General features: G+C 53.2%; 1 protein-coding gene across 1 annotated transcript in view; it reads right to left on the bottom strand.

The window, feature by feature from the left end:
• Positions 1-22,733, bottom strand: part of LOC119091450 (dachshund homolog 1) — a 146,095-nt gene that overhangs the window by 95,638 nt on the left and 27,724 nt on the right. The window lies entirely within an intron of this gene.

Raw genomic sequence — 22,733 nt, 5'->3', positions numbered from 1 at the left:
TAGAACGGCTACGTACGGGACGACGGAGAGTGACGTCAGACAGCCGGGAGGGCATCCACAGGTTACGGAGGGAAAATGGCCGCGCCCGCCGCGCGTGCGACGCACACATGACGCACATATTTATGTGTGTCCAGACATATGGAAATAAAGAGCTTCAGCTGGTAGGAGAAGCTGTAACATAAATGGTAAGCTCGGCGGCATCCATTTTGCGACGCTTCTTCACCGCCCTGCCTCCTGCGACAGCCGGGCTGGTTCCCTTTGATCCTGTGAAGCAAATTAGGACAGAACAAAGCAGCTGAGGAGCGACAAAATAACCATTGTCAGCAGCCCGGACTAAAATGGGCACGAGAATGAGATCTAGACGGGATCAATGTGAAATTGTTAGACAAAGATATGCAGGCACAATGCGGACAAAGACACGATTTATAAAGTTGTAAGACAAAGACACACATACGCCTCTGAGAACGATAAACTAACGACAAACTGAAACAGCGCAGATAGTTTTGTCCAGCACTAATTCATTGCTATGCTGCGCTTGGTCTTCGTTGGGACTACCGTTCGTCTCCCGTGTTGCGCGTACGACATCGGACTTAATGATACGTGGCTCTCGTTTAACAAGCACAATCCTGTTCAAATATCAGGCCTCTGTGGGTGCGGTGTTATCCGGTGCAGAGGACGCATCCCCCATAATCTAATCAAATGTTGCTGTTCTTAGATATTCATCGGTGTCAAGTTCATGTCTTCATGTTCAACAATGCCAACGGGCGAGTGACGGAGGGCATAACTGACGAGGTATGGGTAGCGGATGGGTATGGATTAAAGCGTCGTGGGTAGCGAGTGAATCGGGTGAGGGAGAGTCTAACCGTGAATGGTTCAACGCACCAGTTTTGTGAAGCAGTAGGGGCTTAGGTGCACCTCCCTCTTGCCGATTGAGATATGTTTTGCACAATGTACCATCATGTCCTCAGGTAACTACTAATATTTTGTAAAGCATTCACAAGAACAAGTTTTTCCAAATTTATGTGACTTTTACCGACCCATTCACACGCACATTCTCAGCAGTACAAAATGTCATCAAGAAGGCATCTGCGTTATAGTTGAGGTACAACCTAACATAAAACATTCTTCCGTCCATCATTTAAGGCAATTGTCCACAACCTCTCTCCTGGCATCTGCGGTCAGGCAGTTGCCCCCCCAGTTGCTTTTGGCTTTGATGCTTGAAATGCTTTTTTTCGTCGCCCGTTTTCAACAAACATGCACTACAAACCTGCTGTAATTTCAGGGACACTGTTTCAAACTGTTGTGCCTCTAGGCGAAAAGCAGCTCCGAAAAGCTAAAAGCAAATGATAATGGTTTTGAAGGTCCACTGCAAGCGGTCGGAAAAGCAGCAGTACATATGCAGCCCCAGCTGCACCTGCAACAGTGGTGCCAGTAGAATACATTCGGCAGAAGACAGAAGAAGCGACAGCAATGTTTGATTGCATAATGCTCTTTGGCATCAGATGACGATAATATAATAGCGCAACTAGAATACCTGTGCATTTCAGTCAAATCATATGGTGGCGTGATGTCTATAACAAGGTTTCATGAAAAATACACCCGGCTTGCTGCATATCTCTGTCTGTGGTGATAAGTCAGTCAAAGTAGGGCCGCCCCGAGGGAAAGGCTTCTAATACACGGACAGGTTCCAAACAACTAGTTGCAATGCGGGTCTTTGATAGGTTCCCGTTAATCCCGTTGTATGCGAGCCAGTTGTGCAGCAATGCAGGGGATTCCTCCATGACTTCTACAAGTTCGTTCAGATTTCCGAGGGCCTCCTGTGTCAAGTGCTTGGCAGTCAACCGTGTAACGCTTGAGCTGCGCTGGCACCTACATGACGATCACTCTCGTTCTGAATATACTGAGAGTGGGATCCGTGGACGAAAACCGGTATACACTGCGGGTATTAGGGCGAGTATTGCTGCCCGAGATCTAACATCCAACTGGCTGTGAATGGCGCGAGAGGTAATCGGTGTGTTGTGTTACGGGTTTCACGCGCCGTTGAGTCATAATTCTGCTGTCAGATAGTGATCGGCACAGTCAAATGCCTTTTATAGCTGAAATAGTCCCATCAGCGCTACCTGGCCGAAATCCTTGGCTTGAAAACGCTATCTGGAATGCTCAGACTTGCCGTCTTCAGCCAATGACTGATGCGGCGCCCGGCGCGTCTCGAGACATCGGGGGCACGCGATGTAGAATGCGTTTAAAAGCTGATGACGCACCAGTTCTCTTCCGCTTAGGCCCTACGGGAATGACCCGAGCATCGGTTTGAAGTTAGCCCTAATAAGGCCAGGCTAAAGATCCGCCCCACAAGTGATGCCTGCCACTTCCATGGCGGCATCACAAAGGCAAACCTGCTGTTGGTAATGTGCAGTTCCACTGGTATTAGAAGTGGTAGGCAGACCCTGGCAATAAGAAGCGTATCCCATTGCTACCACAAACGCCGCTGGTGTTCATCGGCACCTTGGTGGACTCTAAGTTCGGATTCTGCGACAGGTCGTAGGTAAGGCAGCCTCACAAACACTCAACAAACAAAACAAACAAACTCAACAGTCTCGTAACCCAACGGAGTCGCTGCCAATACATTGTCAGAGGTCTCCTACTCGATTGTCAGCGAAATCTTCGCTGACCTAGCCTGAACAGCTCATCTGGCAGCTTTGTTGGTGATGGTTCCCTTACCACTGCCGATATTACGGATAACGCAGAGTGGGCTTCCCAGCCTCGTCGTCCCGATGTGCCACGGAATGTCTCGGCGTCGGTTCGCACCGGCTGGCTGTGCGCTTCTGACGATTCAGTTACGTGTGCATTGCGTTGGTGGGGCAAATAATACGTGAATAGGAAGCAACTGAAACTGAAACAACTGAATAGGAAACAGCTGAATGGGAGACCACATCCCTGCTCCACCACGTCTTTCTCGCTCTGCCTCGACCTCGACTTCACACCGCCCACGAACATCATGATTTTGTTCGGCGTGACGGTCACAGCTAGGTTTTGGTCATCGACATGAGGCCAATGTAGCAGATAGAACCGATGTCATGCGGTTTTAAATGTTATTCCACGTAGACAGCTTTGATAGTACAGAGTGTTAGCTGATGTGGGCTACTGTTACTACAGGATGTCCTGGCACGGCTTGCGCTTGTTTGGTCGTCGCCGCTGTTGCACGATTACCGGTATCGGTGTTGTTACGTAGTATCAGTCGTCAGGTTTTTGCAACTGTTTCATTGAAAATGCTCGTTGAAATGGAAGTAGGTACATCTGAAGAATTTTAAATTGACGGTTAGCAAATTTGTCACGTTTTTGGTGCGCTAATATGCGATCACTTTGCTTGCATTCGCTGATGATTCACCGACAAGATTTCGAGGCAGAATAATGGAACCTATTGCGGGCTGTAGAAGCTAAAACATCGCTGAATGATATTCCACAACAAAACTAGACCAGGACATGAATCTTGTAATAAAAACCACGCAGCATACAGCAAAAAAAGACAATATTCAAGAAACTATGGCATCAGCGCGAGAAAAAATATGGCACAAAACTGGGGCTAGCTCAGTCAGCTGTATTTAACTGGACAGGACATAGCAGTGTTCATTTCCCGCATTCCTTTAACCTGCGAAAATCTTTAAGAAGCTCTCTTAAATCTAAGTATAATTTTCAGTTCGCATTTTAAATGTTTTGCTGTACTAAATCTCCAAAAGGTTGGGGGGGTAAACCCACCGTGAGGGGGGGGGGGGAGTTTGGCCCTCATGGGTAGGGGGAAGCAGAGGCCCCGACCAGAAGGAAACAAATTGACAGTAGTGCATAAGGTGATAGCATCTTACATTCGACACAGGTTTCAGCAAATGTGCCACTGGCAGCTTCGCGGCGAAGCATAGTGTCGCAGAGGAGATCTGTTGCACTGCCATTTGTAAACGATGCATTTATCTAAATAATGCAATTGGCTTGATGTCATCCGCTCCGACTGCCGAAATGCGACACAAATTCTTAACAACGCTCCTCAAAGCGGGAAAATTTTGAGTTAGCTGTTGGGTGTGTGGATCGCTGTACCCATCGATGCGTTCCGCTGGCACGACTACCCATTCTCTCGACTGCCAAACTGTGTTTGTCCCACATCGCTACGACACCAGGTCAAATCCTGTCCCTGTTGCGAGTGGTAATGTCGAGCCTTTTGGGCTAGAAACAAATTCCACGTTTCTTCGGTTAGTTGAATGTAGAATGCTTTTCTTTGCTCGAACTGCTAAATCGCAGGAAGGCCACTCCCAATTAAACAGCCACCGAGCAAAGGCCTAAAAATTACGCCACGTAGCTTTAAAAGTTAAGCGTGCGACATCTGACTTCAACATAAGTTGCCTTACCTGGTGGAAATATTCATCAGGCTGCAACTGCGGCTACAAAGACATCACATTATAGCCAGCGTGAAGGCCTAACTGGGCTGATCCGGGCCGCGCCCGACCATTTCAGTCGAAGACGGCATTTCTGATACCAGTAGACTTGCTCGGCCTTCGGTCTCATTTGAAATGTGGTGTCGACATTGGCATGCGTCACAGCGAGACGTTACGCTTAGTTGTGTCCATCCTATCAGTGCATCATTAGTGCTTTACGAGGCTCCCGCTACTGAGGATGTAGGTGTTGACTGCCTCTCACCTCAGCAGGAAGGGTGGGCACCGCGGGGAATCGGACCAGTATCTTTGGTTTGCCAGGCGGGCAACTTCCCACAGCGCCAAAGGCACCCCACACGTATGTGGGTGAAGCTAAGTGAAAACGAACGAGGGCAAGGAGGAGGAGACGAGGGTAGCATTGGCCCCCAAATATGGGTGGTTACGTTCACTTGTTTTGTCTTTTTAGCCATTTTGGTAAAATGTTAGGGGAGAGGAGGCGATATACACACCGGAAACTTCGGAAAACGAGGCCCTGTGAAAGGGATACAAAGCGTTGTCCATGTGCGCACAGTTTGCGTCACAAGTTGAAAGTTTGCCCGTTCAACCCGTTGCACTTCATTTGGACTGTGTAGTTCTCTATTCCAGCCAAATCTTATTTTGTATTTTGAGAGGGCTTCAAGTCAGTCCCATCCATGAACGGGAAAGAGTTCTGTTAAGTGCCCGTGCCACCTTTACGCCGTGCGACCTCCGGCATTCCACTCATCAAATATGGTGTTGATCCACGATGCCCTTATCTCCGACCCACCATCCATGGTCGCGGGACATCCAGCCCTGTTTCAGAGTGGTACAGAGGTCACACGAGTCAGGGCTGGAGGCGCGAGCCTGCACGCCTAAAGAGACTGCTGATATCTGCGGGACCACGCTGAAGCTCCCTGCGGCCCTACAACAGGGAAAATATCCGGGAACGTACCCTTTCAGTTCCACTGTATTGAAAAATATACACACTTCACAGCATATGTGAATGTCAGCAACACGCAGGTTTCAACCAAGCCAATGGTCAAACGTGGCAAAACACCACCTGCATTGAATACCCGGTTAACAGTTGTACAAGTTACACAGTGCAGCCAGCAGAGCAACACTGTGGTAACATACCTCGGCCCAGCGGAGTACTGTCAAGACTCCGCAATCTACGACCTCCGCTGACAAGCACAGCCTGAAAGGCACTACTTACAACCCGCACAGATGTGTCTGCACATGCATGAATCGAACGTGAACTACAATAGACACTTCCGCGTGGTCATAAAATGTAGCTGCTCGGATCCAAGCGCTTTGGTAACGTCATAAAGCTACTTTTCATAAACATGGCGCAACAGCTTTTGCGCACCTCACAATAGCACGCGGAGAGTGGGACGGACATCCTGGAGGACGAAAGACCTGGACAGATGAGCTTTCCGTAGTAGATTCGCAAGGGAGCAAAATGCTGTCCCTGCCTACGTCTCGCCCTCTAGATGAGATCTCTGCCGGACAACGTAAACACCCGCTCCTTCTCCACCAGACAGCATGTCACAGCGACACACAAGCTCCTGAGATGCAATACATGAACACACGTGGCGCCCTGATGAAAGATCCTTTACACACGGACACGGGTTAAATCGGTGTCGCCCAAAATATACATGCAGGTTCCCATCTACGTTAGACAAACATTGTACAACTTCCCTGGCGGGATAGTGTTTGGCATGATTATTATAACTGCAGTCAGGTGCTGAAGGCATCGCCCAACATGAGGGTAACCTTCGATGAAATGACTGCTCGTCAGCGAGACGCCGCCACTTACAGGGAAGGCCAACCGCCACAGAAGTTCGCTGCGTCACTGCGGGAAGTCCAGCTTTCCCGGCGCTGCCTGGAGCCCCCTGGCGCCGTCCAAACGGTGACGCTACCGGGCTGGGTCGGCTGATGAGTGCGCCGCGCGGAGCGAGCGTTCCGTCCTCGAGCTCACAGCAGCAGCCTCTCGCGTGAGTCAAACTCGCCCGGCACCGACTCGGTCAGGTAGAGGCACACATCGCTGAGCGCCGGCGCCCCGAGCAGCACGCGTAGCTGGTCGACCAGCTTCCGCAAGTCGCGGCCGGGCGGATCGTCCGGCCCGACCACCTCCAGTGGCAGCAGCTCCACGTGCAGCGCCACCAAGCTCCGGCAGCCGCTGTGCGGCGGTACACAGCTTCACCAGCGCCGGCAATGGCTCCGGCAGGTCGGCCGGCAGCCGCGCGAACTGCAGTGCCGTCAGCCGCGGCAGCGCGGCAGCCAGCAGCGTCACGTGCTCCTCGTCGAGCGGTTCGTCGACCATCAGCAGCTCCAGGTTCGCTGTACGTGCCGAGCGCGCGCAGCAGACGCTCCACGTCGCCGGCACGCTCAGCGACAGCGCCGTGACCGAGGCCGAGCGTAAGCCGGCGCAGGCCGACCAGCTTGGCCGGCCCCAGCACGCACAGCAGGTTGGAGGAGACGGAGAGGGAGCGCAGCCGCGCCGGCGGTCGGAACGCGGTCATCAGGCGGCCCGCCACGGCCGGCGCGCAGCCCATCAGTGACAGGCCGCGGGCCACCCGCTGCTTGGGCACCTCGGCCGGCGTGCTGGGCGGCGGGCGGCCTGCGCGTCCAGCTGCACGCGCCGGCGCCGAGCAGCCGCAGCCGCGGGAAGCTGCTGAGCGTCTCCATGTGGCTGCTGCGCCACCACTCGCCCGGCCCGTGTGCCAGCAGCAGGTGCAGCGGGCAGCGATGGCGCGCGAGAAGCTTCAGCAGGCGGCGCGGGCGTCTTGTCGCCGTCGACCGTCTCCGAGTGGAGACCGGCCACGCGCAGCTGGCAGCGCGTGGTGCGCAGCGCCTGCAGCTGCAGCAGGCGCGCCAGTCGCTTGGCGGAAGCCTCCAGCGGCTCGCGCGACGAGCACGCCGACGAGAACGCCACGCTTACCGACATGACGCACGGCTCGGTGAAACGCGAGGCCGGCGCGCATGTCGCGCTGGTACAGCGCCTCCAGCGCATCCATCACGGGCACCATGTCCGGCAGGCTGACCAAGCCATAGAAAGTGAGGTCGAGGTGGCGCAGCCGTGCGTGCCGGTTGTTCACGACCACCTCCAGGTAGCGGGCACACAAGAAAGGCACCGGGCAGCGAGCGCTGCTCTTCGCCGCACAGGCTGGACAGGCCAGACCGTACGCCATCCAGGCTGTGCCTCCAGCTAGCTGCGGCACCATCTGGCGCGTCTCCAGGCTGGGGTTGTGGCCGAAGAGGATCGGGTCGCGGCAGCACAGGTCGCCCACGGTCAGCGTGTGCTCCGGCCACGTGGAGAGCGCCGCCACCAGGGAGGTGACACGCCCCTCCAGGATGATGCGGCGCACCAGGCAGGTGCGTATGCGTCCCGGCAGCGGATCCTGCAGCACCCCCTTGGTGGTGGATGAGAATTGCAGCAGCGAGTGGCAGCAGACGTCCTCCAGCGACGGCACCCCATTGCTGCATGGCTGTTGAGGCAGTGGAGATATGCTGCCCCCAGCAGGCAAAAGTGGCCTGTGGCAGAAAGTGTCTGTCTGTTAGCTTTGTGGTGTTAGTGGGGCAATGACATTTATCAACAATTGATTTCCGGGATAAAAATAATAAGATAGCAACTGAAAACAGTATGCTCCCTTGCATTTAATGACTTCGCTCTGGCACAGCTTTTTGCTTTCCTTGATAAAATGCTTTACTACACTTTGTATCCACTGAAAGGCAAGCAGACCTCTTTGCCATATACCATATCTCATCATAACCCAACCACCAGACTGCAAAAAATACATGTTACTCTTAACCTAACAAGGGGAACCAATGGCATCCTGAAACAATTTCAGTGTCAGAGTTCAGCATATGGCACATAGAAAGCTGGCAGCTCCAGTGTGTAGAGAGTTGATAACATAAGGACTCAGGACATTACAAAGGTAATTTCATGAAAAATTCCCTCAAATTTTTGCAGTGCAATTATTTGGAAATTTCACCCAGTTTGGCCTGGCCTGGGTTTAGCACATACCAGCTACAGTCACAGTGCATCAATGTCACAAAAGCATTCCAACCTGATGAAGGATTATTTGAAAACTGACCCACACATGGATCCTCACATTGCAGATCATTTAAGACAGAGAAGTGCTTCTATGAAAACCATGAGCATGAAAACTTTCAATGTTGTAGGGGCTGGTCTTCAAACCCTGGTCAGTGTATCAATATATTTGGGAGAGACAGTATCCTGCCCCGAATGAAACAGGATGACAATTGGCCCATTTAAGACAAATCCAGCTAGAATTATTTCTGCCTGCTTCCCAAAATTGGTTACCAGAATATTTTGAACATTTTCTACAATGTCACTAGTTTTGTATATTACAGCCCACCTTATGGCACCCTCAATAATCCAACCAAATCAATTCTGACAAGCTGCTAAAATTGGAAGCAGTACACACTTATACCCTGATAAAATCTCAACCTTCATACCAGTAATGGCAGCAAAACAACTTGATTTGAGTTATCACATATTAACATAACCCTATTCGGTCAGGGTGTACTTTCCTACCTAACGTTAGAAAAAATAATTGTACACCATTCGTCGTGTTTAAGGCAGGACATATCGTAAATAATCTCAAAACAGGTAGAATCATGCTCCTACCTTTGAATTTCAATAACTTCGATGGCGGGCTCCCGAGCGCCGCGCGCACCGCACCGCCTGGACTCCCCAGCGCCGTTTCTGCGTTGCCGTTGCGTAAATACAATATTTCTGCTTACCAAGAATTCTACAAAATGTACGGGACCAAGGTAAACCATTCGTCGTGTTTAAGGCAGGACATATCGTAAATAATCACAAAACAGGTAGATTCATGATCTAACCTTCAATTTTTTATAATTACGATGGCGAGCTCCCGGGCGCCGCACACACAGCACTCGCGACACCGGCGCCATTACTGCGCGGGTCACAACATTACTGCGCATCAAGCAGCATAAAGAACCATAAAAATGTACCGGGCCAAGGTAACAAGAATCCATGAAATTTCATCCTCGACGCCAACGGGACCATGGGTTGCAGGGGGATTGGGTGGGAAATGTAAAGCAAAATGAGAACATGGCAGCTAAATAAAAGCTCACTGTATGGCACCTATATATGGCATAGAACATGGATGCCAATGGGATGCTGGGTTGAAGGGGATATAGGGTGGCGAGGTTAGGTTAGGTTAGGTTAGGTTAGGTTAGGTTAGGTTAGGTTAGGTTAGGTTAGGTTAGGTTAGGTTAGGTTAGGTTAGGTTAGGTTAGGTTAGTTAGGTTAGGTTTGGTTAGGTTAGGTTAGGTTAGGTTAGGTTAGCTTAGATTAGCTCAGCTTAGGTTCTGGTCTATTCTCAGTTAGGTTAGGTTAGGTTAGGTTAGGTTAGGTTAGGCTGGGCTGGCTGGGCTGGGCTGGGCTGGGCTGGGCTGGGCTGGGCTGGGCTGGGCTGGGCTGGGCTGTGGGCTGGGCTGTGGGCTGGGCTGGGCTGTGGGCTGGGCTGGGCTGGGCTGGGCTGGGCTGGGCTGGGCTGGGCTGGGCTAGGCTAGGTTAGGTTAGGTTAGGTTAGGTTAGGTTAGGTTAGGTAAGGTTATGTCCTGGACTATTCTGGCCTGTGTGTTTCATAAATGTACCTAAACTCGATAAGGAACGATTTTGGTTGCTTTATTATTGCTACCTTGGTCCCGTACATGTTTTATGGTTCTTGATAAGCAGAAATATTGTGCTTTCGCAACAACGCAGAAACAGCGCTTGGGAGTCGAGGCGGTGCGGTGCGGTGCGTGCGGCGCTCGGGAGCTAGCTATCGTACTTATTAAAATTCGAGGGTAGGAGCATGATTCTATCTGTTTTGAAATTATTTTCGATATGTTCTGCCTTAAACACGACGAATGGTTTACTTTGGTCCCGTACATTTTGTAGAGTTCCTGGTAAGCAGAAATATTGTATTTACGCAACGGCAACGCAGAAACGGCGCTGGGGAATCCAGGCGGTGCGGTGCGCGCGGCGCTCGGGAGCCCGCCATCGAGGTTGTTGAAATTCGAAGGCAGGAGCATGATTCTACCTGTTTTGAGATTATTTACGATATGTGCCGCCTTAACATGACAAATGGTGTGCAATGATTTTTTTCTAATGTTAGGTAGGAAAGTACACCTACACCACCTATTCTTGAGGTATTATCAAAACACAAACTGACTAACACCATTACTGAAAAATAAAGGTTATGTCAAACATTACCAGCACAGCACCAAGATTCTGGTCATCAGTTCAGCACATGCACACCTTAAATTTGATGACCTGGAATTTGATGCACAGGCAACACTAATTTGAGTGCTTAGGCCCAATGTTTCACAGAATTATGATCTTGGCAAGGAAACTTCTGGTAAAAATATGTTTAAAACATGTTTTGAAAGAAAATCAGTTTGCAAGACTAGCAAATTTTTGTGATGAGTCGAGCCTGAGATCGGTGCACGCGTGCCCCAGGCATCCAGCGCGCCGACGCCACACAACCGTTCTGCGCAGTGGACAATTTCTTGCTGACTGGCATTCACCAACGACAGCCCCCAGCATTTTGATAGCATGCGCATGTCACTTGCTATTTTACCGTTACAAAATGTATGCGCTGGTGTCTTTGACTTACAACTGCATCAAAGATTGGTTAATGCAAATGAAGAGGAAGTTAAGCTAGACAAATGAAGTTTAAATTGCCGGGATCCTGCGCCTCCATAGCAAAAAAGAATAACACAATGGTCTCACCTAGCCCATGTAAGATGTTTTCAGGCAATCAGGTACCCACTCAAAGGTTAAACTTTGACATTTGATTGAAAGTGAAGCCACATCACACAAAAATACGCAGCGCCCCGGTACTTCCCCGCCACGCACGGCGGGCGCGCGATCACTACCATAAAGTGGCGCGGATTTCGTCTTCGTTTAAAGATGCTTTGTTCATTATGTCAAGGCCGTAGCAGATCGCATATTCGCCTTGCTTTGTACTGCAGAGCTAATTGTCAATTTTATTTTTTACTTCTGTCTGTTTCTGATGGCCGTAATCCTGATTAATTTAAGCGAAGTCAAATCATAAGCATCAGCCACCTAATATAGCCGTGCACAGCACAATGAGTAATTTAACATGCAAGGACGTGTAAGAGATAATATGCAAATACATGAGGCTACAGTGACGTCGTTGTTGTGGATGCTGTTTCCTACCTGGAAGAACTGCGGTTGCTGCCCTGTGTGGTTGCGTCCTCTCCTACACCACCGGAGCAGCCAACCTCACTGTCAGTATCGTCCGCTCAGGTCCTGGTCGTCGGTTTCAAGAGAGTAGTTGGAGGTGGTAATCTGTGAAATGTGCGGTTGAAAAGTATTGGTCACCTTTATAGTCGAATTTCATTCATTCACAGCAATAATGTTGATGGCGGCGTTGTTTTTATCGGAAGCAATGACGTCATCATTAGCTGCATGTTTTGTGCACCCCCCACACCTGGATAAGTTGCGCAACATTCAATGACCCGTGTTTATTTACAGCAGGATGTATGGCAGGGGTGCTGCGGGTGGGCGTGAAGGTCACTAATTTGCCCGGGAATATGTAAAAACCAGAGTGTAATTGGCCTGGTTTTTTTTTAAATAAGATCCTTAAATTGTGAGTTGATTCTGTCTTGTTCTCAAGGAAATATTAGTGCTGCAGCAGTACTGCAATCCTTAAAAGCGAGCGGCGTCCTGGAGAACACCGGGCAAACAGTCTGTAGCAACCTAGCGCAGTCTGTATAGGGTAGTAAACCAGTCGACATGTTCGGAGCAGGCCTTATATCTAATTTACAGCGTCCGAAAAAATGTGCTCTCTGCTATCTGTAGGAACTTTGCTATCCACTGCTTTGCAGAAATAAGTTTGTATTGTCTGACCTGGCACATGGTGCCAATTTAGATCTTCAAAATTGTAGACATCAAGGTGGACATGTTTACTGCCCCTTTTGTAAAAGTGCTGTAGCATGGCTATGATATGACCTTTTTGGGTTAATGGAGTTGGCATGAGCACATGAATCAGATGGGGGGAGCACCCTCGCTCTCCCCAGGATATCAAAACTAGACAACATGTCATGCGCTGAAAACTTCCAAAGTCTCGGTGTGCGCAAGTGCATAAGAAAGTATGTTGGTGTAAATGTTAACTTGCTATGAATGTGATCAACTGCTAAGCTATTATGGGCTGGAACTGGTCTGCCTTTTTGTCTATTTTCTGTCATAGTATTTGTATGTGGTATAGTCAGCTCATCTGAATGTGGTCACAAAAAAAGACTTAAAAAACCTCCAGGTTCCTGGAAGGCCAAAATATTAGCACATCTTATGTTTGTCACAGGACAGCAATCATAGGTGACATGAGTTTACAACCATTTGTTGTTCACTGATATGCACTTGGGCCCTGAGACTCAAGTGCAGAAGGCTTTTGATCCACATCTGATTGCAAAAACTATGTGCCAAGCCCCTGTTTAACAGCCAGCATAAGTATCCTCATGTCCAAGGCAAGATACTTGTTTGAATAAATCCCTCTTGGATGGTTGTCTCACACTCAGAGTGGGGCAGCTTGGTTAAATGACACTCTGTTATGCGGCATGCCCAGTATCAAAATGAGTTTAACCTCAGGTTTGTAACAGGGACTGTAGAATTAGGATGTCCTTAAAATTTGGTTATCAAAATGGATGGTGTTAGCAATGCAAGGTATAACATCACTTATCATTAAACCTTGCTTTTCAGGTGTGAAAGACCTGTTATTCCAGCCAAGCACTCAGAATAACTTGATGACAACTTCTTGTCATCTGCCTCTCTTTTTCTCTGTGAGAAGGCTGCTGCCCATCCTCTCTTGGTAACAACTAGCAGGTACTATGCACTGAAGGTCTGCTTGCTGAAGTATGACTGACAGTCACAATACTAATGTGGCTGGCAAATACTCACAATGGCCCCAATCCGCTGCCAGCTAACTTTGGCCCTGGCGTGGGTCTGCCAGGTGGCTGCATAGGTCCACTGCAGGGTCCACTGGCCAAGGCCAACTGCTACCATCCTGTGGGGGTGCTGGCCCCCAGCTGGAGTATAACCAGATGGATCTGTCAGTGGTGCACATGCGGCGGGCTGGCAGCAGCTGCTCACAGCTGCATTGATGGGGCTCTGTCACTGGGGCAGCATCAGCCCCATCCTCGATCACACTTGATGGGGTCCTGTCACTGGTGCAGCATCCGCCCCACCCTCCATCACACCTGGTGGGGTCATGTCGCTGGTGCAGCATCCACCCCACCCTCCATCACACCTGGTGGGGTCATGTCGCTGGTGCAGCATCCACCCCACCCTCCATCGCACCTGGTGGGGTCCTGTCACTGGGGGCAGCAGCCACCCCACCCTCCATCACACCTGATGGGGTCCTGTCACTGGTGCAGCATCCGCCCCCACCCTCCATCACACCTGGTGGGGTCCTGTCACTGGTGCAGCATCCGCCCCCACCCTCCATCACACCTGGTGGGGTCATGTCGCTGGTGCAGCATCCACCCCACCCTCCATCACACCTGGTGGGGTCCTGTCACTGGTGCAGCATCCGCCCCACCCTCCATCACACCTGGTGGGGTCATGTCGCTGGTGCAGCATCCACCCCACCCTCCATCACACCTGGTGGGGTCATGTCGCTGGTGCAGCATCCACCCCACCCTCCATCGCACCTGGTGGGGTCCTGTCACTGGGGCAGCAGCCACCCCATCCTCCATCGCACCTGATGGGGTCCTGTCACTGGTGCAGCAGCTGCCCCATTGTCCATCGCACCTGATGGGGTCCTGTCACTGGTGCAGCAGCTGCCCCATCCTCCATGCTGGATGGGGCCCTGTCACTAGGGCACGTTCTGACTGTGCTGACTGCATACTGGCTATCCTAGAGAGCTGTCTGGGAAGGGGGATCTAGGCTGGGACATCTCACACATTATCCAGATTAACTACCCCAGTAGTTGCATGTATGCTGCAGTTTGGCAAGTTTGGGATGTATGACATGAGGATGCACAGATAATGCACACTTAAAACACAATGATAACCCCAGAGTGTGGAGGTGAGTCACCAGGTACTGCGCTGCATTGCCTTGTCAGAGGTGTCAACAGCAGGCAAGGGTGGCTGGGGATGCACAGTTACAAAGACAGGGAAGGAGGGGAGGGATGGCAGCAGCCACTTGTCTTAAAACTTAGCATTGACCTTAAAGGGATGACAAGCCTCGCGCAACATTGATTGAGACCCAATTGACAACTGTTATATCTGTATATTGTGCTCCTGAATGCCAAATATGAACGTCTTGGCGGTGATCGCCGCACGGCCTGTGAACAGGCCGGATTCAAATGACGTTATAAGGACATCATGAATGCTAAGGTGAACTTGAAAAACACTTCCCAAAATGATCTCCCTATATTTCCTGGTGTGTAGGTTAGAAAGTAGGAGGCTAGGTCTTAAGAAGGGTGGTGCTGTAAACTGCACCAAAAGGTGTTTAAGATGGCTATTTTAATTCAAAGTGCCACAGAAATGTGGAACACTCCTTTTAAAGCATTACATGAAAATAAATACTAAAAAAGACTGCTGCAGAGGTACCACCACTCAGGATTGCCACACCATTGATTGCTTGACTCACTAATAAATCAGGCATCCAGTATGGTTTGGGGCATGCAGTACCTGGCAGGACTCAAATAGATGTAGAGGTGTAGATGTAGACCCCAGTCTGCCATCCAAAGGCAAAAAGCTGAAGAGCCATTAGGTAGATTGTCCAGGACAGTTTGCTTTATTATACCATTATGATATAATTGTCCATCCATGTAGGTGTTTTGTAGATTTTGGCAGATTAAACATGCTTATGTGCCTAGAAAATGAAATTTGGAGACTATCAAACACAGTTTTTTATGTTTCTTTCATAACATTGCAATGTGCAGTTCTCTGAGTTGCATCAAATTATTTGAATAACTTCATTTTCAGAAACTTAGGAATTTATGCCTTTAGATGACAGCAATGTCTTCCTACCTGTTTCACAACCTGTCTCACATGTGGTTTGTGAGAAATGTCCAAAATTGGTTTGCAAGTTCCTATGGGTACCATGCCAAAATGTTTCACTTGGTTCACAGAGAATGCATTTGTGTCTGTTGCTTGGATTGAAAATGTGTAAGCCCCTGATCATTGTCATGTTGTTATCAATCACCTGTCATAGGCTGCAGCCAGCCACATGATCTTGTGTTATGGAGGGACAAAGGACGTTTTTGTGTCCCTTGAGAAATGGTACTCTCTTTAGAGGGTTTGACTGGCTATGAATGAGTGACAAAATGTCTTGTGTATGTGTCCTTGCTGGAGAATTGACTGTGTCTGGCTTCAGTGTTGGACTCATGTAGCAACCTGCCTCATCGACCCTGCTCCATGGTGCAGGTGGTCGGATGCCAAAGGAGCAGTCCATCATGACGAGCATGACACGGTCAAGTCTGGATTCCCTGGACTACTGCGCTGTTACCCTGGATGAAATAGCTCTAGAAGGCCTAGATGGGATCACTCTTCCAAGTAAGTTATGCATATTAGCTATGCAGGAACTTTTGTGGTTCCCAGTCTGCATTGTGTTTTTGTATTGGTCCGCCGTCATGTTGCGTATACAACAGAGACATGTTTCGTTTTACTTAGAATGTGCGCAGCAGTTCAATTGGTATAATTATTGTTATTATAATTTTAGTTATTCAAACATAATAGATGTCTTATTTTCTGAAGGCCGTGCTCATTGCATACTTCACTGATGCTCTGGTATAGCTATAGTCGTCCTGCAACATCTTGTGTAACACCCTGTGTGTAACACAAGTTTTTGTTCACAGCATTGTGGATTCGGCTTTCCAATCAGCCAAACTTCTTGCTAAAAATTGATGATGCGAGCAAAAGATTTATCTGGAAAGTGATCAAGTGCTGTTCAGACATTGATTTCTATCAGCTGCCAAAGGACAGACCCGACTATGTTCCCTTCAACCGATTCGAACATCTTGATCAAGACTACGGTATTGTCGTGGAACCGGTAAGTTCAGTGGCATTTTTATGATCTGTGAAGTCAACTGTCTGTGTATTGCACAGAGCACATTTCGCTGCTAAGTAATATCTACAAGTAATCACACCCGCATAGAAACACTTTGGCTGCCCAGAGTACATGTTCAAAGCAAGGCGAGCATAACGGCAGAACACCACACTGCGGGTTGCTCCTGCCTGGCGCCGGAACACCCCGTTCAGTGCCTCGCCCGAGCCTGACCGTGGAGCACCGCCGGCAGAGCACCATGCCGTCCGCTCCGCACCCGTTTGGCGCCTCGCCCGAGCCTGACCGTGTAACACCGCCGGCAGAGCACCATGCCGCCCGACCCGTACCCGTTTAGCGCCTCGCCCGAGCCTGACCGGTGTAACACCGCCGGCAGAGCACCATTGCCGTCCGCTGCGCACCCGTTTAGCGCCTCGCCCGAGCCTGACCGTGTAACACCGCCGGCAGAGCACCGTGCCGCCCCGACCCGTACCCGTTCGAGGCCGTGGACGACACGGAAAACGGGGTGCGCGGCTCGTGCGCCACGTACCGGGAGCGGTTACTGGTTACGGAGGAGGTGGCCGCGCTCACGCTGGACCAGGCCGCGCAGGAGGTGCGTCTGATGTCTGTCGAGAGGTGACCAGGTCAACGGCGGGGGGGGGGGTCAGGGATACACCTTCTGTGGTGGCGCCGATGTAGTGCGAGCTGGAGAACATTCAGATATCAGGGGAGGTATATTTGGTCCCCCCCCCCTTAGGTTGACTCAGGCCCTCTGCATTTGCTGATGATGTTGTATAGAGTTGACTGTTTCCAATCAGTCTGCTGGCGAGTGGTCACTTTCGGTGTGTTCTTGGCTATTGCGCCTGTACACTAGGCTATCTGACCTGCCACCACCATCGTCCGCTGCGTTCTGGCACCACCCAGACCCTCCCTCACCAGTCGGCACGATACGGGAGCACCCGCTAGCTCGCACCCCGCTAGCTCGCACCCGCACCCGCATCCGCCTAACCCTCTCTCATTCCTGTCGCGACGTGGCGGTTTCCTTTTTCCCTACGTCTCCTTTTCACGAGTGGCGGTGTGTCGCCAGCTGATGTATCCGCGCCCCGACCCTCGCTCACGGCTGGCGCATGGCGCCGCGGCGTGCCTCCAGGTTCGGGCCGCGCCGCTTGGTGGCCGTGGCCTCGCAGCGACGCAGGAACGCCGCCCTCGTGCCCCATCCACTCGATGGACGTGGAGACGGAGCTCAACCTCAGCCAGTTCGTGCTGATCGAGCGCATCGGTGGGTGGCCGGCCGCCGCCGTCCGTTCTCGCGCGACGCACGGATTCCTGTGCCCCTGCGCTGGCGTGCTGCGCGTTGTTTTGTCCCCCTGCTGTCGACTGGTGGTGTGTCGAGCCGCCGTCACGGCTTGACCCAGAGACTCGCACCCCAACTGAGCGACTGGTGGATCCCGCTGGAATGGCAGCTCCCATCGGCATTGCGGCACGCTCATGCGCGGTTGTGTGACGTCACTGCGGTCCGACACCCGCGCTGGTGCCGCCTGCGTGTCGTGTTACACCAGCGCAGTGAGCCCGAGCCCGGCTAGGTTTTTGACGCGGCCGTGTTCCGGTGCTGCGGCCGCGGCAGGCCGGGCTCGCTACAACCCCGCCCCTGGTGCCGCCTGCGTGCCGTGTGTTACACCAGCGCAGTGAGCCCGCGCCCGGCGGTTGACGCGGCGTGTTCGGTTGCTGCGCGCGGCTAGACGCGGGTTCGCGACACCCCGCCCTGGTGACGCCTGCGTGCCGCATTACACCAGCGCAGTGAGCCCACGCCCGGCGGTTTTGACGCGGGTGTTTCTGGTGCTGCGCCGCGGCAGGCGCGCGGCTCGCGACACTTTGCGTCGTGCGCTTGTGACGTCACCGTGCCGGGACCTGCGGCCGTGGCTGGTGTCTGCTGCGCTGACCCGGGTCGTGCTCGCAGGCCCGGTCCCGCTTCCACGGCGAGGTCACGGTCGGCACGCTCGGTCTGGGCGTACTCAAGGAAGCCGCTCCAAAAACCCTCTACTACTGCGCAAGAAGGCTGCTCGAGTACCGGCTCATCACCAAACAGGTGGGGTGGGAGATGGGCTAGGTGGGGTGCGCCTGCGCGAAGGGGGTGGTGTTTATGTTATGATGTGATATACACGCAAATTAAGTTTGACCCATTGGTATTGAGTATGGACGTTGTCGAATTGTAACAGTTCGATGCTGAAATGCAATTTCACATACTCAGTGCCAAACTCTATATAAAATTGCGCTAATTTCCATGTAAATCTGCGCAAATTCTGATGTCAACTTGCGTTTACCACAAGGAAAACGGCAGAGCATCACATTCGTGCAGCTATGGCAAACATTTTCGCCAAACAGGAAAAGTGTACCCATTGAGCATTTAAGCCCACTTCAAGTCGCAGGTAGAACAGTCGTCTTACCCAGGCCTTGAAGAGCCAGCCGTTTACCACGTATTTGAACCCTAGTCACAGCGACCGCACGCCACCGTTACACGCGTCGCCGTTTATCGCTGTCGTCGGTGACGTAACGCGCCGTTTGTCGCTGCCGTCGGTGACGTGACGCGCCGTTTGTCGTTGCCGTCGGTGACGTAACGTGCCGTTTGCCGCTGCCCCCGGTGACGCGACGCGCCGTTTGCCGCCACCGTCGGTGACGTGACGTGCCGTTCGCCGCGCTCGGCAGGGGTTCTGTATGCGCGGCTCGAACGGGAAAAACTGCCAGGGCCGGCTGTACCACATGCCGCGCTTCTTCCGCGAGTTCCGGCCGAAGTACCAGGTCATGATCGAGCACGCGGCCGACGTCCTGCGCCAGCAGCCCAGCTACACGTGCGTCGGCGGGGAGAGTCGCCTGGTGTGGTGGGGCGCCGGCCGGGCGCTCTCTGGGAGACACGCCCTAGTGGCCGACGAGTGGGGCAGTACCGCCTGGCCGGGGTGTGTGATGCGTGATCAGAGTTGGGAGGCGGACGTCCGGCTCGCGATCGGTGTGGATGCAGATCGGTGTTGATGTCAGTCAGCGTTCAGACTCAGTGCAGCTTAAGCAAGCTGCTCGATTTTTAAGGAAAAGCTGATCTGACCCGAACTTTGATAACCTGACCGACCCTTGATAACCTGGCCCATCTTGTGTGACCTGACCCGGCCTTTGGTGACCTGACCCAATCTTGTATGACCTGACCCGGCCCTTGGTGACCTGACCCAATCTTTGATGATCTGACCCGACCGTTTGTTCGGGTGACCTGACCAAGCGGCCGTCTTTGGGGGCACCACCGTGGGTAAACTCTGTTGGGGAACAGGACGCAACGCTTGATTTGCCTTTCAGGCGGAATCAGCGATGTTTGTGAGCCCATAGATATCATGCTGAGTGTTCCTATATGGTGTACACTGATCTTACTGTGTTCCTGTTCTCTGCCGCCGGTAAGGTTTTGAAGCCCAAGTATAACTTTCGTTAGCCTTTTCTCGTGGTTTCATTTTAATGATGTTCTTCCAGCATGCTGATCTCCGAGTTCAACAAACAGTTCGACTCGGTAACGGCTCTCAAGAAGGTGGCCAAGATGTCAGAGTTTCAGAGGTTCATCAAATGGGAGATGGTGAGATTTATCGCATAATCTGTGTATATGTATGCGCATTGTTCAGTCAGCAATCTGGCTCATCGCTATGACGTCGGCGCAAAGAAGCACACATTACGCACCCCTGATGCCAGAACTGCTTTCTGTGTTTTGGTAGTGGGAGTTTTCATTTCAGCAACAGTCGACCAACAACATGCCAGGAAGCACCGGTTAAACGGGATTGTGAAACGAGCATTGTCTATGTTGACAACGCTCGAAGTTTTAGGCTGTGCTCATTTCAACATCGAGTTTCGTCCATATAGGCAATGCTTGCTTGATAATTCGTTCAACAAGTGAAATCGTTCAATCAGTGCCTCCTTGCATATTGACGGTCGGTTATATCCAGAATAACAACTCCCAACTAAAATGCCGAAAAAAGGGAACCCAGGACCTTTCGCGCTTGTAAAAATAATTCACTATTTTGTTGTTCTCTCATGCATTCGTCGCCTCAGACAAGCACACCGGCTGACGTACGGTGGCCGGCCAAGCCAAGCCAAGCAGAGCTGGGCGGCCGGTGATGCGGGTCTGGCGCTGCTGCCAGGTGCCGCATCGCGCCATGTTCCCGGATGCGACGCGCGCCCAGTGGGTGGTCAAGAACACAGGCCAGGAGCGCATGTGCCGCGTGTACCGGCTGCTCGATCCGGCCGTCTGCATCCGACAGGCGCTCGACGAGGTGGACGAGGAAGCTGACCCGGACGGTGACGGTACGCTCCCGCTGGTGGGGCGGTGCACGCTTCTGCAGCACCCTCTCCCCCCCCCCCCCCCCCCGTCCTCCCTCCTCCCCTCCCTCGCCGACCTGGACGGCGACGGCTCCGCCCGCTCTGCCACCCTCCCTCCCCCCCCCCCCCCCCCCCCCCCCCCCCCCCCCCTCGACCCCCCCCCCCTGCACCCCCCCCCCCCCCCCCCCCCCATCTCTCCCCTCTCTGGCTGACTGGGAGAATGATGGTGCGCCGCGCACCCACGGACTGTGAGCCAACACTGAACAGGCTGATGTGGTGTTCGACGCCAACGCGCTGACAGAGCCGCAGGGATAGCCTGGCGTCCGCGCGTCGTTTTGTGTTGAACCCACTACTGCAGCGGGGTGTCTCGGGCAGGTCTGACTTTGTTTGAAGGAAGTAGCAAAAGCTTTCGATTATGACGCGAGGGAAACACAACCTTAAGATCCACCTCTTGTTTTGTTTTCTCCAATCGTGTCGTCTGCCGCTTGTGATTTTGGGGTTGTCGCTGTCGGATCATTTTAAGCTCACTAGATATTCTTTGTCGCTAGTTTATTTGAAAGCTAGATATTGGACACCTCGAATGCAAAGCGGTGTCACGGCCTTTGGCTGTACCAGTTCGAAACTAGAGCGAGACCAAAAAGACTACATGCGCCTTACCCTGCCTTTCAGCTCATTATATCGCATTGAATTACACGATTCCCTCGCAAACGTCTGCCCTCACCCCTTTGAACCTGCCTCCCAGTTGGCCGCTTATTCTGGCACCCTGGCCCACCGTGCCCCGCGCGCAGAAGCACCTTTCCGACCTGTGGGCTTTTGGGCACACTATGATCCTACAGTATGCGTCGTGGGCGGGCCACATTCCGCAGAATATTGTCGCCAGGGCGCTATTGACTGGCTGCCATCCAATATGCGCCACCGTTATTACCTCAGCGGCTGCCAGTCCCACTGCGTGTCCCCGACGTGCGATGTACGCCGTGCGCCGCCGCTCGCCATCCTCTGGTTCAATGTGCGCCGCCGTCTCGTCTTGCCCAGGCGCCGTAGCCGCTTGCCCGCTGTGCGTCACCGGTCGCTCGGCTCAGGGGCGCCACCGGCCGGCTCGCACGGGTACAGGTCGAGCTGCAGCAGGCTGCTGATGTGCGCGAACTCGTCCGTCTGCGTCTGCACCGAGGTCGGCTGCAGGCGGCGCACCACCGCCCGGCCGCCGTCGAAGCCGCCGTCGCCGTCCGGCGCCAGCCGCAGCGGTCGCCCGTCGCTCAGCCGCCGCCGCACCAGCCGCGCCTGCAGCAGCTCCACCTCGCTGTAGCCGAGCGTGCAGACAGTGCCGGCGGTGGCGACGGCGGCGCCGCTGCTGGACGAGCTACGCTCGGAGCGCGGCGTGTCGACGGCCCGCCGGCCAGGGGGGCCGCGCTGGCGGCCGGCGGCCGGCCGTCCTGCCGGCGCGCGGCGAGATTGGAGCGCTGACCGGCCGCCGCGCCGCCACCGCCGCCCGCCTCCGCGCCTCCGCGATGTCCGGCACGGGCTCGCCTTGCGGCGGTGGCCAGGGATGCGGCCGCCCAGGCGGTTGCCTCCCGCCGCCTGGCCGCGCCTGCCGCGCCGGCCGGCTGGTCCGCTGCTGGTCGACGCGGCCGGACCGCGGCGGCGGCGGCGGCGTCGCCCGCCGGCCGGCCCTCGCCCGTTGCTCCTCCAGCTCCAGCTCGTAAGCGGCATAGCTGGGGGACCGCGGCGAGCGAGGCGTGCCCTGCGAGCACGGCGACGCCTGACGCACCGGGATGCGCGAGCGAGGCGTGCCCTGCGACTGCGACGCTTCCAGCTCGTAGGCGGCATGACTGACGGACCGCTGCGAGCGAGGCGTCTCCAGCGACGCCTGACGCACCGGGATGCGGGAGCGGGGCGGCGCTCGGCGCGACGCC

This window comes from Pollicipes pollicipes, unplaced genomic scaffold (genome assembly GCF_011947565.3).
Source record: "Pollicipes pollicipes isolate AB1234 unplaced genomic scaffold, Ppol_2.1 Scaffold_3447;HRSCAF=4054_pilon_pilon_pilon, whole genome shotgun sequence".
Classification (NCBI taxonomy): Eukaryota; Metazoa; Arthropoda; class Thecostraca; order Pollicipedomorpha; family Pollicipedidae; genus Pollicipes; species Pollicipes pollicipes.
This window is presented reverse-complemented; position numbering and strand designations above follow the sequence as displayed.